Source organism: Falco biarmicus, chromosome 11, assembly GCF_023638135.1.
Source record: "Falco biarmicus isolate bFalBia1 chromosome 11, bFalBia1.pri, whole genome shotgun sequence".
NCBI lineage: Eukaryota > Metazoa > Chordata > Aves > Falconiformes > Falconidae > Falco > Falco biarmicus.
The window spans coordinates 28,933,541-28,949,160 of NC_079298.1; the positions used below are offsets into that span (position 1 = coordinate 28,933,541).

The 15,620-nt window shown below is 43.5% G+C and overlaps 1 long non-coding RNA gene across 1 annotated transcript in view; it reads right to left on the reverse strand.

Moving 5' to 3' along the window:
* Positions 1 to 15,620, reverse strand: part of LOC130157190 (uncharacterized) — a 134,423-nt gene that overhangs the window by 59,135 nt on the left and 59,668 nt on the right. The window lies entirely within an intron of this gene.

The following is a 15,620-nucleotide window of genomic DNA, read 5'->3' on the forward strand; positions in this document are numbered from 1 at the left end:
ACATTTCTGCCCCATTTCCAGTCCAGCACCATCCCCAGCCTTCCTTGCAAGGTAGGGTACAGTGTGTTGGTCAGCCAGAGACCTGCATAGAGCAAATGTGTGACACTCACACAGGCATGCCCCCAGTGACCTACCCAACAGAGCTAGTGTGCCTGGGAGCCAGACTGACTTCTCTTTCCTAGTCATCATACCTTCATCAAGCTCTTTCACACCTGCCTGTTGCTGGTTGCCAACTTGCTTTGCTCGTTGGGACCACCTGATGCTGGAGCAGAAGTGAGTAAGCATTTCTGCGTGTGATTCAGGGTACCCTAGGACATGAGAAAGACGTGCAGGAAAAGAGCACAGCAGGAAGAGCTTCTAAGAGAGGACAGGTAGTAGACTTGGACACACCCTCCAGATGGGAATAGGGAAGAGACCTTTTCCCCCCCATTCGAGAAGGGAAAGCTTAGGCAGCTGTGACAGTGTTTGTAAGGATGCTTAGCTTTTTAGCATGCCAGACTTTAGAAATAAGTGTTAAAAAAGTGCATACCTTTCAGAGTGGTTAGTAGCCTTTTACATCCACAGCATACTATGTAACAGATCCTTGAAACATTTGTGTCGTTCAAAACTGTAACAGCAGCCCATATTTTCATTTTTTCATCGCCTAAGGGAGTCTAACAATGTATTCTTGGTGGAGGCACTATGGTAGACCTTTAAAGGGTCCTCATGAAGCCCAAGGTGGGCTTCAGGAGTGGCTTCTGTGAGAAAGGATAAGGAGCTGTCCCCATGTTGGCCAGAACCAGTTCCAGCCATCTCCAAAACAGACCCACAAACTGGCCAAAGCTGAACCCACCAAAGCTGGTGGGGCCTCTGCGATGACATATTTTTAAAAGTGTAAAAAAAAATATTAATATATATATATGTTGTGCGGCTGCTGTGAGAGAGAGGAGTGAGAAAAACATGCGAGAAAGAGCCCTGAAGACACCAAGGTCAGTGAAGCAGGAGGGAAGGACGTTTTCCAAATTGCTGGAGGGGAGATTCCCATGCAGCCCATGAAGACAGTTGTCCACCTGCAGCCCATGGAGGACTCCCACACCAGACAACGTGGATGCGCCATGAAGGAAGCTGCAGCTCATGGAGAGGAGCCTATGCATGGCAGGATCTGCAGCCCATGGAGAGGAGCCCATGCAGACACAGGTTTTCTAGAAGGAGCTGTAGCCTGGGGGTGGGTGGGATGCAGGCTGGAACAGTATGTTCCTGAAGGACTATACCCTGTTGAAAGGACCCATGCTGGAGCAGTTCCTGAAGAGCTGTAGCCCATGGGAAGGACCCATGTTGGGGAAGCTCATGAAGCACTGCAGCCCTTGGGAGGGACACCATGCTGGAGAAGGGGAACAGTGTAAGGAGGAAGGACTGGCAGAGATGAAGTGTTGTGAACTGACCACAACCTGCATTCCCCATCCCCCTACACATCTTGAGGGGAGGACGTGGAAGTGTGAGGAGGAAGGACTGCCAGAGAGGAAGTGTTACGAACTGACCACAACCTGCATTCCCCAACCCCCTTACACATCCTGAGGGGAGGACATTGAAGAGTCAGAAGTGAGGTTGAGCCTGGGGAAAAGCGGGGGTGGGAGGAAAATTTTTTAAATTTTATTTTTATTTCTATCTTACTTTTATTAGCTGGCAAAAAATTAATCTTCCCCAGGTCAAGTTCGATTTGCAATTGACTAACTGGTCGGTGATCTCCCTGTCCTTATCTTGGCCCGTGAACTCTTTCACCTTATTTTCTCCTCAAGTCCTGCTGAGAAGGGGGAATGAGAGCACGTCTGGGTGGGCACCCGGCAGACAGCCAGGGCTAACCATGACGGTCAGCAAAATGCACACAAATACTTAATTAGTAGAGCAGTATTTTTCCTCATATGAACAATGAGATAATTCAAGTCACAGGGAAATCACGCTCTCTGCATTTTTGGTTTCCTTTTTGCATCTAGGAAAGACTTCTCTTAAACTTCAGGATATGGAAAGGTCACATCCAATGGTGATAAGACAATGAAGAAATATATATTTAAAAGTTCTAGCAACATCTCAATGGAAGCTTAAAGAAAGGTTGGAATTTTCTGTGTCTGTTCATGCCTGTCTGTGTTATTGCACAACAGTCCTGCGCAATTTGTTATGATTAATTTTAATCTGTGCCAACTATTTCACATACTGCAAAATAAAGCCATGACTCATAGAAAGGCACGTGAAAATAGACTTCATAAACATGTACAATGAAACATGAAGACAATAATTCAATCCTACTCTTGATCGTCTGCTTAAATAAGTGAGGCTGAAGACCCCTTCTAGAAATGCTGTTTGTTCTCTTGAAGTCTGTACTCGATGGGTTAGCAAGCTGCTGTATTTGGGGAAGCTCTCTGAGTTCAAACTAAAAATCTCCAGGATAGCGACAAAGTTCCTCAGAGTACAATTTAATTTCTTCTTCTTTTTAACCATGTAAAGCCAGTCATTTGTACAGGGGTTTATAAAACAATGGAGAAGTAGGAATTCACAGTACGCTTCAATATTGCTTCTGATATTCTCTCCTTCACAGAAAACAGACAGGAAGAAAGCGAAAGGAAGAAATCTTTCCAATGGAAAGACTGCATATAATGCAGCCGGGAGATTAATGTGCTTCCTATGCAGCTGCATTACAGACACTGAAGTCCTCTTTTCCACCATTTCCAGATGATGAGTTTCCAAGAAACAGCAGCCATTCCTGCTGCTAGACAAAAGAGTGGCCTCATACTTTGTGTTACTGAAATTTATTTTAAGCCACTGCATGAAAGGTGTTTAGAAACAAAAACGTTTCCTATTTGCTTGGAATTTTATCAGGTGAAACTCCCTGCTGGTCGTTGGAAGGTATCTGTGCTCTACACCACAGCTGCTCCTAGTCTCAGAGAAAAGATTCTATTCTCTTCTGAAACGTGGCCATCTACTAAGCCAGAAGTTCATGGTAAGGCAGACCACTGAGCACCAGAGCATCTGATACCAGCAGAAGAGCCAGCACATATCATGCAGCCTCTTGACTCCAGTTGTCAACCCTATCTGATACTTACAGAAAGGCAAAATCCCCAGATGTGGAATCCAGCTTGCACCAGGGAGAAAACAGAAACTTCCTAACCTCAGTAATGACAAGCATAATCCCAGAGCAGTGACAGAAGACTAGTATTACCAAAGATTAACAGCTGTTAAATACTCTCCATCCCTTTCTTACCACGACTAACACTACTGGTAATCCAAGGATTTGTACCATTAAAATTTCAATTCCATATTCTAAGATGACGCTCAAATAATCTCTAACTCCATATAGAAGCAATCACATAAATCACGCAGAAAGCTGTTCAGAATGGTTACAAAGCTTTTGGCAATTTTCAGCTTAATCTATTCATAATTAATTAGAATTGACCTTAAACTGAAGTTAGTCTCCCTCTTTATATGTTTATAAAGAAACTTGGCGTATTCTGTAAATTACTATCTGCTAGGCTAAACAAAAACCTTTTTTAATAGGAATGAGTCTCTGAAGGCTGACTTGGCCATCCTAGGAATCCTTTTGCTCCTCTCCAGTTCATTTCTTTTCTTTTAAATGTCAGAGATCAAAAGCATACCCAATATTCCAAATGGGATCTTAAAAACAGCTTCTACAATTACACTAACGCATCTGTGTCTCCAGCAGGAATTTAAAGCCCACTGCATCCCACAGCCTTACAAGGCTTTCTTACAGCTGAGTCACCAAGACAATCCATCCTTCTCCTACTCCATCCTCTCTCAGGAACAAGTTCTCAGGGTATTGCAAAAGTTCTTACCCTCTCTTAAAAAGCAACTGTGCACTTCAATGCTACTGCTTTCAATCCCGAGATCAAAAGAATTTGGAATAATTATTTTCTTGTAAGAAAAAAGTCCTCCACAGTAATGATATTGATCCCAGCTGTGTCATCTGCAAACTTCATGGCCAGATATCTATATAACCAGGGCATATATTAAATAGGGTCATTCCTAGTTTCTATATTCCTGGCACCTCTCTTTCGCTTAGTTCATCTTTATCTTGCAATTTCCATTACCATTTCGACCATGAAAGAGAAGGTCCTTATGGGGTTATGGATCAGTGTTTTACTTGACTCTTGACTATGTCTATGGCATTACTGTTTTTAAGAAGCTAGTTATCTTCTAGAAAAATATATTAAATTATTTCTGAAATTAATGATCCTGGTGTGTGTGTGTGAAAATTTTGTCTTTATCCCCTTCCACTGTCTTATCACCCTCAGCCATTTTCCATGTCAAGACTCAGTACTTTTGGAACGAATTAGGTAACATATAAATTTCAGGGGGTAGGGGGGTTGGTGTCATCCCCCATTTTTTAATATATGCACTGTATCTGCTAATCTTCTGTTTCCAAATGTACAGATTAATAAAAAAATATCTTCAAATTCATCTGCAATTTCATGCACCAATTCTTTCAATAGTCAAGGAAAAAGCTTATTCAGGGACCATGGATTTTCATACTGATTAGCCTAGATTTTGCTTCCACTTCAGATGCTGAATTTCTCTTACCATGTTCACATTTTTACTACAGACTCTGACATTATTCTTATATATCGTCTTTACCGAAAACTGAATTAAGGCATTAATTCAGTATTTGGGCCATACCTCAACTTACACAGTGTCCTTCAAGTATAGCATCTCCACTTCCTTCACAGCTGCTTGTGAGGCTGAAAATTTTTCCCTCCACTACTTGTTTTCTTTCCATATTTAATTTTAACTTTTTATCCGTGACTAGGGTCTGGGACATGGGCTCCTTAGATATTCACGTTATCTTTGCATTCTGTGTAGTTTCAAGATTTACCCTTGTTTGGAATATTTGCTCAGCTGAGGAGATTCATTACTGTTCTTTATGGTAATTTCTTACTTCATGGAAACAAAAATCAAGCTTCGTGTTTCTGGCTGAAATCCTATGCCCCATCTCCACAGTCAAATACTACAACTACAGTTTCAAGGTCAGATGTTTCTGTATGCCATCCTCACCAGCCGCCTTTTGTACTGACAATACCTCCTATTCATGCCAGAATTTTCCTCTCCACCTGCTGTCTACATGTAACGGCCAGCATCCAGAGTCTTTCCAGATTTTGCATGGGCACTAAGGTCTAAGACTAAATTTGTTACGATAGACCAAAGCAATATTAACCTCACCATGGCTATTCCCAGCCAGTCACCTCTCTCACTAAGACAAAGAGCTCTTCCTCACAAGTGTACAACAGCATCAGTCAGTTCTGGATAAGCGGGTCTGATTTCGATCTCAACGCATCCAAGAGAAACAATGAGGTTCACATTCTACTGTCCAATGGTATATCTGGATGCAAAACAAGTTTGGTGTTAGGGCTTCATAGATCCTTGCTGAAACTAATCTCTTTCATAAATCAGGACTCATCTACACCCTCTTGTTTGTGTTTTTCTTGAATTTATGATTCCTCCCTAACATTATCCTAAAATACTTGATTAAAAGGTAGCATATAATGCAACAAAGAAACTAGGTAATTTTGCAGCCCCAGTATTTTTAGCAAATATGATCATAAACCACAAAGCAGTCACTTCTGCTGACAAAGCACTTCTCTCTCCTTTAGATTGCTCAAGTTGGTACAATACTGGTGACAAATTAGCATCACAGCCTCCTGCTTCCAGAACAGTCTAAACAAAATTAGCCTGTATTAAGTGATAAACTACCTCTCATGCACAGGCTGTGTAACACAGCTGCTCTGCACTGTGCCAAACAACAAATCCCTTCTCAAAGACAAACAGCTGCTTATCTTCAATGCCTTACACATTATCTTAACCTCCAACCACAACGCTGCCACTATGAGCTGGAAATGTACCTGGCAGGTTGTGAGAAAGGATAGAACAAGACGGAAGCATCCACCTGGGCAAACAGAAGCAGTGGTGCCAGGGGAAGAACTCTGAGCCTGGCAGCTCGATGGTCAGCAAGGTAGCATGGTGCAAGGCAGCAGTGGGAAGCAGTGCCCCAGCTCCTGGCTGCGAGTGCCCGCACAGCCCCACACAGCTCACATTGAACTCTCTCTGCTCAGTGGTCCTGCAAAAGTGACTCAACCTGCTTCTAACTGCAGTCAGGGCACAGGTTACCTAGCTCTCACTGCCTCAAGACCAAAGTGATGAACCACTCACTTTTTACTTACAAAGTCAGGAAGTTTAGCTGCACTTTTTTCCACTGGTATCATAGATCTCAGTGGAGAGCATCAAAGATCTTAGGCTTATCAGCCCAGGCTCTGTGTGGCTGCAGTATACAGTCTTGCACACATCCCTCCGTGCAGTCCAGGAGGGCTCATAGCAGCATCATTAATGAGACAAAGGAAAGGAGCACTTCAATGGCAAGCAAATGCAAATGGTATCTGCTGGCACATGCTGATATAGTTTCAGAAGTCATGGGACTCTAAAGTTCAAGTACTAGAAATGCACAAAAATGCTGCACAATAACAGTTTGGAGGTCATGAAAACCATATAAGATGAGTATTAGAAATACCTCTGTTCTGGGAAAGAACACACTGGATATTTTCTCCTGTCTTGAAGGCTAATGCAGAAAGGGCATGTGAAAAACAGGGATCCTATTTCAGATGGAAGATCTTGGATGGGAAGATTTAAGTCATGTCCACAGTGTTCCAATTATATCCACACAAAGTGAAGAACTTTGGCAGCAGTTTCAGAGGAAAAAAATGCAGGAAACCAATAGTTTTAAGACTATCTCATTCTGTCTTTGGGAATTAGAAAGGTTAAAGAAGGAAACTTCATTAACTACCCCTCTCAAGTTAGGTCTTTCACAAAGAAAGTCAGAGAGAGGCCACAAGGCCCCAAGATCTTTCCACCCCATGAAGGGCAAGACCATATTGCAGTTGCTTATCTTTGACAGTCCCCTGCTGTATGCAAGTTGTGTACCCATCAGGACTCAGATCTGTGCAGGACTTGTGTTTACTTCACACCTATACCGCATCTCACACAGGGTCCCAACTTCAGCCAGGGAATCCTGGCATCGTTATATCTTGAATGCTACTGGTAAAATCCTCCATAATACCTTTTTTTCAGTCTTGGCTGAACAGTGAAGCCCAGCAATTGAGTCAAAGTGGCTATGACTTTCACTGCACCTCTTCCTTGGACTGCAACTGCTGCCCTACTTGCCTGGCTTCTCTTGCCCCCTACAAATATTCACACTTGCCATTTCACTTGTCTCCTCCTTTCCATCCCTTCCGATGCCCACCTAATGTTTTGCAAATTACTACGGAAACACCAACTCATTCTTGTACTCTTGCCTCCCTCTTTTCAAAGGGCAACTGTAACATCTCCAGATTCACTGATCTAACCACAGATAAATGCTGCCATTCAAGTCAGACTGGTGAAAGAAAAACTGAGCTCATGGATGCAGGTAGTACAGAGAAGCTAGAAATGGCTACATACCTTTGGAAATTAAGAGTCCTTCTCTAGCAAGCCATGTCCCTAATGTCAGTGCAGCCGTGCTTTCTCACCCCAGGCTGCACTTGCAGCACTGATAAGGAGGCAAAAGATCTTTGGTTCCCTGGGAATTCTGTGCATCAACCCAATACTATAGGTTTCTGCTATTATTCAGTCTTAGGAAACCTCTCTGAGCAAAGGAGACTGAGTCAGTAAGTTTGTCTAGAGAATCGATTCAATGTGATGTCACCAACTACAGCCCCCCAAAGTCTCAATGCTTTCATGAAACACTAGGGAAATCCCACGGCAGAGGGCTTGGAAAACATGAAAACAACTTAGTCAGTCTTCTGATTCCCTTCTGTTCACTTGGCTGACTACTCCCACCATCTGCATTTCTAATGCTCAGTGCCAGAGACAGCTCCACTCCCAAGGGCAGGAGCATACTTCTCAGATGGGGAGTTTACATATGACCCTTCTCTGCTTAAGCAACGTACGGACTTGAAGTCTTTCTGAATCAATGAAAGATAGATAATGAAAAAGAAATAAAGCATCCTAGCAGAAGGAATGTAGACCATAAATATTCCACCAGGTGCAGTAAGATGATCACGGCAGGTAGCAGACACCTGATGCTTGGAACAGTCACCTTGGCTTAGTCTCTGTGGCTGAAGTTCTACATACCGATCCCTGTCCTCTTCACTCATGGATTTGAATCAAGATGGTGTGACTGCTAACCACCATCTTTGGCAGCAGAATTTTTGAACCCAAAGGAGATGTATGGACAGACATAAAGAAGGGTTAGGCAGAGCAGCCCTATGTCCTCATTTCCCACAGCTGGTATTTGTGACTTAAGTCCCAGGACAAATCTTAGCTTTCCTGTTTAGACAGCACAGCAGGTGCTTGGCTGCTTGCGAGTTCAGGGCAGGACTGGTGTCTCCAGGGATGCTGTCCCCATTTCCCTGCACTTCTGCCCAGGGCTGTACGCAGAGAGCATGATCTGGCCTCTGAGTGTGGCAGCACAGAGCTGCTACTGGGTTCCACTTAACAGCCAAGGCACAAATATGAAGAAGTGGGAGAAAGCAGAAGTACATCTCCCACTTCCCACTGCCAGACCTCCTTCCTTATCGCGTAAGAATAGGAATGCCTGCTTTGGAAGGTGGCCATGTGGAGAACTGCAGGCATGGGGTGAACGATCCCACACACTGACATAGTTTTACAATCAACAGAAAATCCACCTCCACACTGATTTCAACAGTTTTCTACCATCACTTCTCTCGTGATGGGGCAAAAGCCAGCTGGACACATTTATTTTGTAAGGACTGCTGTTTAACAGAGGACAGTTTGTTGCAATTCAGACCTGCACTGTAACATGGTTCCAGCAGCAATTCCAGAGCAAGGCCCTAACCACCAAAGAAAACAGCATTATCAGTGTGTTAAACCACACAACCCCTTCACAGGCATCTCTCAGTAGTGGCCTTCACAAGGGAAAGGAGATGGCATTCCAGTGATAAATTCCATGATTCACAGGTAATAACGCAAAACCACTTAAGGTAGGATTAGTCTCCCCTACCATTTATTACTGCTCAGTCTAACAGATCATTTAAGTTCTCACTAAACAATGGGGAGAGAAAATGGTTTATCTCAAACCCATGCATCTAGTTTGGGGCCAGAGAAAGAATCCTCTGGATCTGACTGTCCCCAGTCAAGCAATGCTGCAGCTAAGGAGTAACTTCCATTTTGACAAAGGCAGCAGCAGAGCTGTAGGAAGCTCTGTCAAAGGAGCTCTGCAGATGGCCTTTGGTGCGATATTGAAACTTGATATTTGCAAAAATGTCAGTTCCATTATAAGCATTGCAGGGAAGTTTACGAGGTGGTGTCAAAAAGCCTGAAAAACACTGGCCTAGTCAAGGGATCACTCATAGAACCTGGAAGATCTGCAATCAATTTCTTACCAGTTACTGGGCCCTTTGGTGGCCATCATGACATTGACGTGTTCTGAAGTAAATTAAGGCCTGGAACAACTTACTGGGGAAGGCGATGAATGGTCCACCTGGTGCTTTCTTCTTCAGTGACTTACATGCTCAACAAACATTTGATTAACGTAAGCATAAGTTATGGATTTGTAACATTCCCTTTTAATACCCAAAGGCTCTGCTTCTCATAATTAGCCACCTCTCTGGCTGGGCAACATTTTGTTACACAGGGTGTTTCAAAATCCCCACTCAAGCAGTTGTGAAGTAAACAGCTGATTATACCAAAAGTCCCAAGTGCCATTCAGATCTATTTTTAAAATACAGTGTTGAAAGCCCAAGACCAACATATGTTGGTCTTAACATTAACTACAAAGAACAAAGCAAGAATTTTTTTAAGCCTTATGGATGGATTCCAGCACAGACACTTCATATTTGCCACCATCCTTTCTGCAGTCATTGCAAAAAGTTACAAGATACATCAAACCCAGAAACAAATTGAAAATAGAAACTGAGACACCGAGTATGTAGAAACCTGAAGACGACCTGTTAGGTAGTTATTGTTAGTGGCACAGGAGAAACTGAAACAGATTATTTCTATGTCAGTGCTAAATAGAAGAAACTGCAGAGAGAGTGCTCCTTCACACACAGACAACTAAGTGGTACTGGAAGGAAATTTTAGCAGGATCAGTGAACAGCAGAAGTACTGCACAATGGTATTGAAAGGACATGAAAGAAGATGCCCAGTTTTAACACAAACATGTTGCAGTGCGCTCTGAAGTGAATGAAATTACAGAGGAAAATGCATGGGGTTTGCCCTTTGCTGGAAATCAGATTTGTGCTCTGCAGCCCACCCCTGCACAGTAATATGTAACAATACTCAAGATAGCTCATGCTGCTGAAAATGTTGAAGTGCTAATCATGTTGAAGTGATGGCAGGGTAAAAAGAGTTAGGAGATTCTTAAAGAAATAGCAAGCCATATCAAATACTACAGAGTGGCACCACTTTCTTTTCTGCCTAGGGAGAGGGTTACCTGGAGGGTGACCTGCACCTCTGCAGGAGGGCATCACACTATGCAGCTCTGCCTTTACTTCTTTCAGTATTATACATCGGGAAACCCACTGCTTTGCTTCAAATCCCATTCATCCTTCTCTGTGGCAGAGGTTCTGCCTGAATGTTGCTGTAATGAGGACAGGGCAGACAGCCTTCCTCTCCCAGTGAGCTCAGGTCTGCCTACAAGCTATAGACCATCTCCAAGCCCCCCCTGAAAGTCAGAGGGAAGAAGGTTCCATAATGAATTGCATGGTGTAGACTAGAAAGTGATGACATTATTATAGATGTCAAAGACATGAACATATTGTCAGCAGTAGGATTGTTATTGAAACAGACAGAAATCAAACAAGGCAACCAGAACAACAGGTTAATAGGAGGACTTAGAGCCTGAATAAAGTGGGACTGTTCACACAAGAAAATAGGTGGCCAAGAGAGACAGAACAATAAATAGACGAAAGAAAGCAGACTGGGAACCTGTGTTGTCCTCTCTTGCAAGGAGAAGGGGCAATATATAGAAAAAAATGATGTCATATGCAAAAATTGATAAAAGGAAACACTCTATTGCACAGTGCAGAACAGAGCACGGAGCCCCTAACCTCACAATTGCCACATAAAGGGCCAGGTGTGCAGAGCGAGTGGTGCATTTGGTCTCAGGAGTGTGCTGGGAGGGCTCTATGCCATGCCCAGCCCCTCTGTCCCCAGAACTGATATCCCTTTTCTCCTGGGAGAGCTGGTATTATCTGGATAATAGTTCTGTCCCCTTCAGGACAGTTTCCATCACCAGCACTCACTTCTACACCCAAGGCCTCTTTCCTGCCCTCATACAAAAGAGCATTTGGCACTGGCAGCCCTCAAAACAGTTCAAAGGGCTTGGCTCCAAGTGTTAATAGCTTCCTGCCTCCTCTCATACTACAGAGTTTCTTCCCATGCTATATGCACGTCATCTAAAAGGAAGAAGACTGAAATGCCAAAAAAAGCCAAAGCACTCACAGACGTTCAGTGCTAACTCCCCAGGCACTGCTCAGCTGCCTGTCTGGAAAGCATCACAGCCAGCGAGAGCAGCAGCACACAGGAAACCTCTCCTGTTCATTTCACTGCCAAACTGCAAGTCTGAAGCTAAAACAGATTTCTTTTTTTCACAGATATCAGAAGACCCTTCGAGAGTGGCAGAAAAGTACATTATCTGGCTGATAAAAAGCCTCCTATAAACAAAAACAGGGGTGGGGTGGGAATCGCGCACCTTCTTAGCTTTGATAGCTGAGCACACCGATAGCTAGTTTTCACCAACACTTTTAACGTCTGAATCGCTTTGGCCATATCTCTGTAAAGAACAGGCCTTTCTCAGAGGTATTCCCAAACAGCTTAGTGCTTACTGTTGGTGGCTGTGGCTGTACATCGTGTTTGTGATCACCAAACTATGTCTCAACCACACACCATTCACACACAAGGGTCTACCTTGCTTAAAACGCCAGGGCAGAATTTGAACATTGATCACCTGGGAAAACCAGATCCACATTCAAAGTTATAGTCCTTATTATTGTGTGGCAAATACAACCTCACCTATACTATTAAAACCCTGGTAATCACCACATGCTTTATCCTTGGAGTTGAGATGCATTGGCTGCATTGTGGTTATGTGTGATAATCAGTTCCAAGATTATCAGTCACCAAGCTCAGCTTGCAATCAGGTGATTTAGTGATGGGCAAGCCTCCAGAGTTATTCCATGTTTAACAGCTAGAGCATTACCCAACTAACATGACATGGAAACATCAAGCATTTAATGGGTGGAAGTCTGGGATAATTTGTCACACAGTAGAAGTGTTAAGAGCAGCAATACCAAGAGCAAAAAATCTTTCCATGAGTCGTCATGATTCATGGCCATACTTGTGGTCTGTGTTGCAGTTGTGGTTGCAGGAGGTGCCGCATGATTAGACGTGAAGATGGAAGTAGGCCTTTCTCACTGTCTTTCAGATGTTTCCTTTGGCACTGATGCAAAAGCCCAGAAGGAACTCTGAACTTGAACACACAGGGGCTTTTCTGCTCATTTCATCACACAGCCTATGTATACAAGCAGCACCAAATACAGCCCCACATGTATTGCGAAGAAATTTTTCTCTTCTGGAGAGGCTGAGCACCTGTCTCTGGTATGTCAGAACACCTTGTCTCCGGGTCACTCCTAGTTTGCATTGTAGCAGTTCTGCTTTCGACACACAAGATAATTACCTCTTTCCCTTCTGCACTCTCATTTTTCTCACGTGACGAAATATTTGACTGCAGTACAAAAAGACAAGAGAAGTAAGATAGACTACCAAGGGTGATGCTAGCTGTTCTGACCCTCCCTCGTTCATACCAGCATCTTTCGCTGTTGCCTCCTGCTCTGCTTCATGGCCTGATTTGTTTGGAAATTGTCCAACACAAGCACAGTCTGTGAGTGCATATGTGCACATGTGTATTGGCTTAGCCCAGTGGTTGGAGGGGATGTATTCTGTTGGCACAGTGTCTGTTCCCTGTGCTGAAATAGCAAGAAAAGTTGAAATCGCAAGAAAACCGCACCATGCCGTTTCACATAGGCACGCACTTAGATAACAAGGACATGAAGAAGAATACAGTGGGATTTGTGACAAAGGAGAAATTTCTGCATAAGAGAAGCCAAGCAACTCTAAACTTCCTCATGAAGTGAAATCAGTGCAGGAACAGCACTCTGCCTTTGACAGAATGAAAAAAGTGAGACCGCAGCTGCATTTTTTGAAACAATATTTGTTAATGAGAACATTTGCCCTGTGTATGAGCCACAGGTGTTTCAATAGCCTGAATTTCCTGTGGGTTCACCTGGGAGAGCCCTAGAACCTGTCACTGTGCCTAATTCACTTCTGACGCCTGCTGCACTTGCCTTATCTGGGAAAGCTCTGACAATGGAGATTCAGCAGGTGCCATGAATGACTGATGACAGTGCTGCAACATCCTTACCATTAACAGATATCTCTTGGGTCCAATTTGAATATTGCTCCAATGCAACAGCTCATGGCTCTTTGCCCTATCCACCAAGGATCTGGAGAACAGTTTATCTTCCTTCCTGTATGTGCTTATTTGCCTGTGCTTGTTTGAACACTGTTATGACCCTACTCATCCTTCTCTTCTTACGTGGACTAGACCCAGTTAATTTGAACTATGAAAGCATATAATTAATATCCCTCTTGGAAGAGCAAGCAAGCTCCTATTCCACTTCAGAAACAAAAACTGTCAAACTGAGTTCCTTGGGCACAGTCTTTTTTCTAGTGACAACATGAGCCTGACAGGAGCTCAGTCTCCTGATCTTAGAATGAAGCTAGTAGCCAAGAAGCTCTTACCTTAAAATTAAGTATCTTTGACCTGAAGTTAAAGGCAGACCAAACATGGAAATCCACAGACTCATTCCTCTCTTCAGGATCTACATTAAGCAGTTGTAAAGGAAGTGTGTTGATGACAAGTGCAAATGAGCCACTAGAAGGAATTAATTTATGCTTCCTGCAACTACTTCTGGGTCCTGAGTTGGTAACACTACTCAGAAAAAATGGAGGTGGGCTGTCTCAGTTCAAATAAATCAGCTGCTCAGGAGGCAGCCATAGGCAGAGGAAGGTCACAGATCAGAAAATGCTGCCATTACATTGCCTGCATATCCTGAGGTTGCACAGTGCTGCACCTTCCCACCAGCTTTCTCTTGACCCCTGGCTTGCTCCTGCCTGGCTCCCACACAGCCCTGACCTTCCCCATCTCCCCATAGTGTGACCCATTGCTTCCCAACAACCTGACTCTCAATATCCTCTCCCAGACCCACAGACACACCAGCTTTTCAACATCAATACACTGCCCCTCTGCTGTACATTTTATCCTACTTGCATGTGTCTATACCATTTTCCTTTGTTTTAACTTAGAAACTAGCAGCACTGAGAGTTCAAGGCAACCTCTTGCTCCTTGGTTCTGTAAACAGTAAAACTGCTTGGATGCAAAGGAGAAATGACATGGCAACCCCACAGTCCAGACATGGTGACACTCACTTCAGACACATTCACAGCACTTGGCTGCCAAACAGGAACACTTTCCTGCTAAGGAGATGCCGACAGATCCTCATAATCTAATTGGCTTTGGAGTCGTTTTTGCTTGTATTGCAAAAGTATGCACATGGTTTCTCTGCCAAATTCAAATGGGCACTCCAGGGGCAGAAAGGAAGCTCTGATCAGTGCAGCCGCTGCAGAGGGAATGGCCTGATCAGCACGAAATGCCCTCTGCAGCTCCATACAGGAGGAGAATGGAGCAGTTACGGCTAGTGTGAATAAGTTTGGCAGGCCAACAAGGAAAGTATTCTCATTTCACATCATTTCCCAGAAAAAGCTGAAAGACCAGGAAAAAGTCTAGTAATTGCTAATCACCTACTAATACTTGGAATTTGTGTTTGTTTCAGAAATAAGAAAAACTCTCCAGAGGCTTCACAACCAATAAATAAGCAAAGGTATTTGTGAATTCTTGAGATGCATCTACCCATACCAAAAACTTAGTTGGATAATTCATTATGGATAGTTCCATAAAGACACTGCTGCCAAAATAAGACATCAGGGCTGAAGTTTAAAAATGTCTGTCCCCACATATTTTCAAATAGTTTCAAGACACATTGTTGTTCTAACTTAAGCAGGTGAAATGCGTGCTGTTCACATTACAGATAAATGAAATTCAGGGTGAGGGGTGAGGTGATAGAGTTTGCTCAAATACCCACAGCAGTGAAATTTGAAGGCAACTGTGAAGTCACAGAGGGCTCTTGTGGTCCAGGGTAAGTGAACCTTCAAACAAAATTCAAAATCAGTAAATGCTATGTCACCCAACTGGGGAAGAAAACCTGCCAATATACACACATGCTAGTAGTTACTAAATCAACTGGGAAGGAGAACCCAATGTCCTTGTGCAGAACACATTGAAGACAAATTCCGCGCCCATGAGGTATGACAGAGCATTAGGAATTGTCTTAGAGAAGATACACTAGAATTAGGCAAAGAGAGGGGCAAGGTGAAAAGCAAAGGATTAGAAGCTGAGTAAAGATTAGGCAAGGAAGGATTTTTCAGTTTGGAAAACTTTACTATTGGAGCAGCAGGTCTTTGGCAGACAT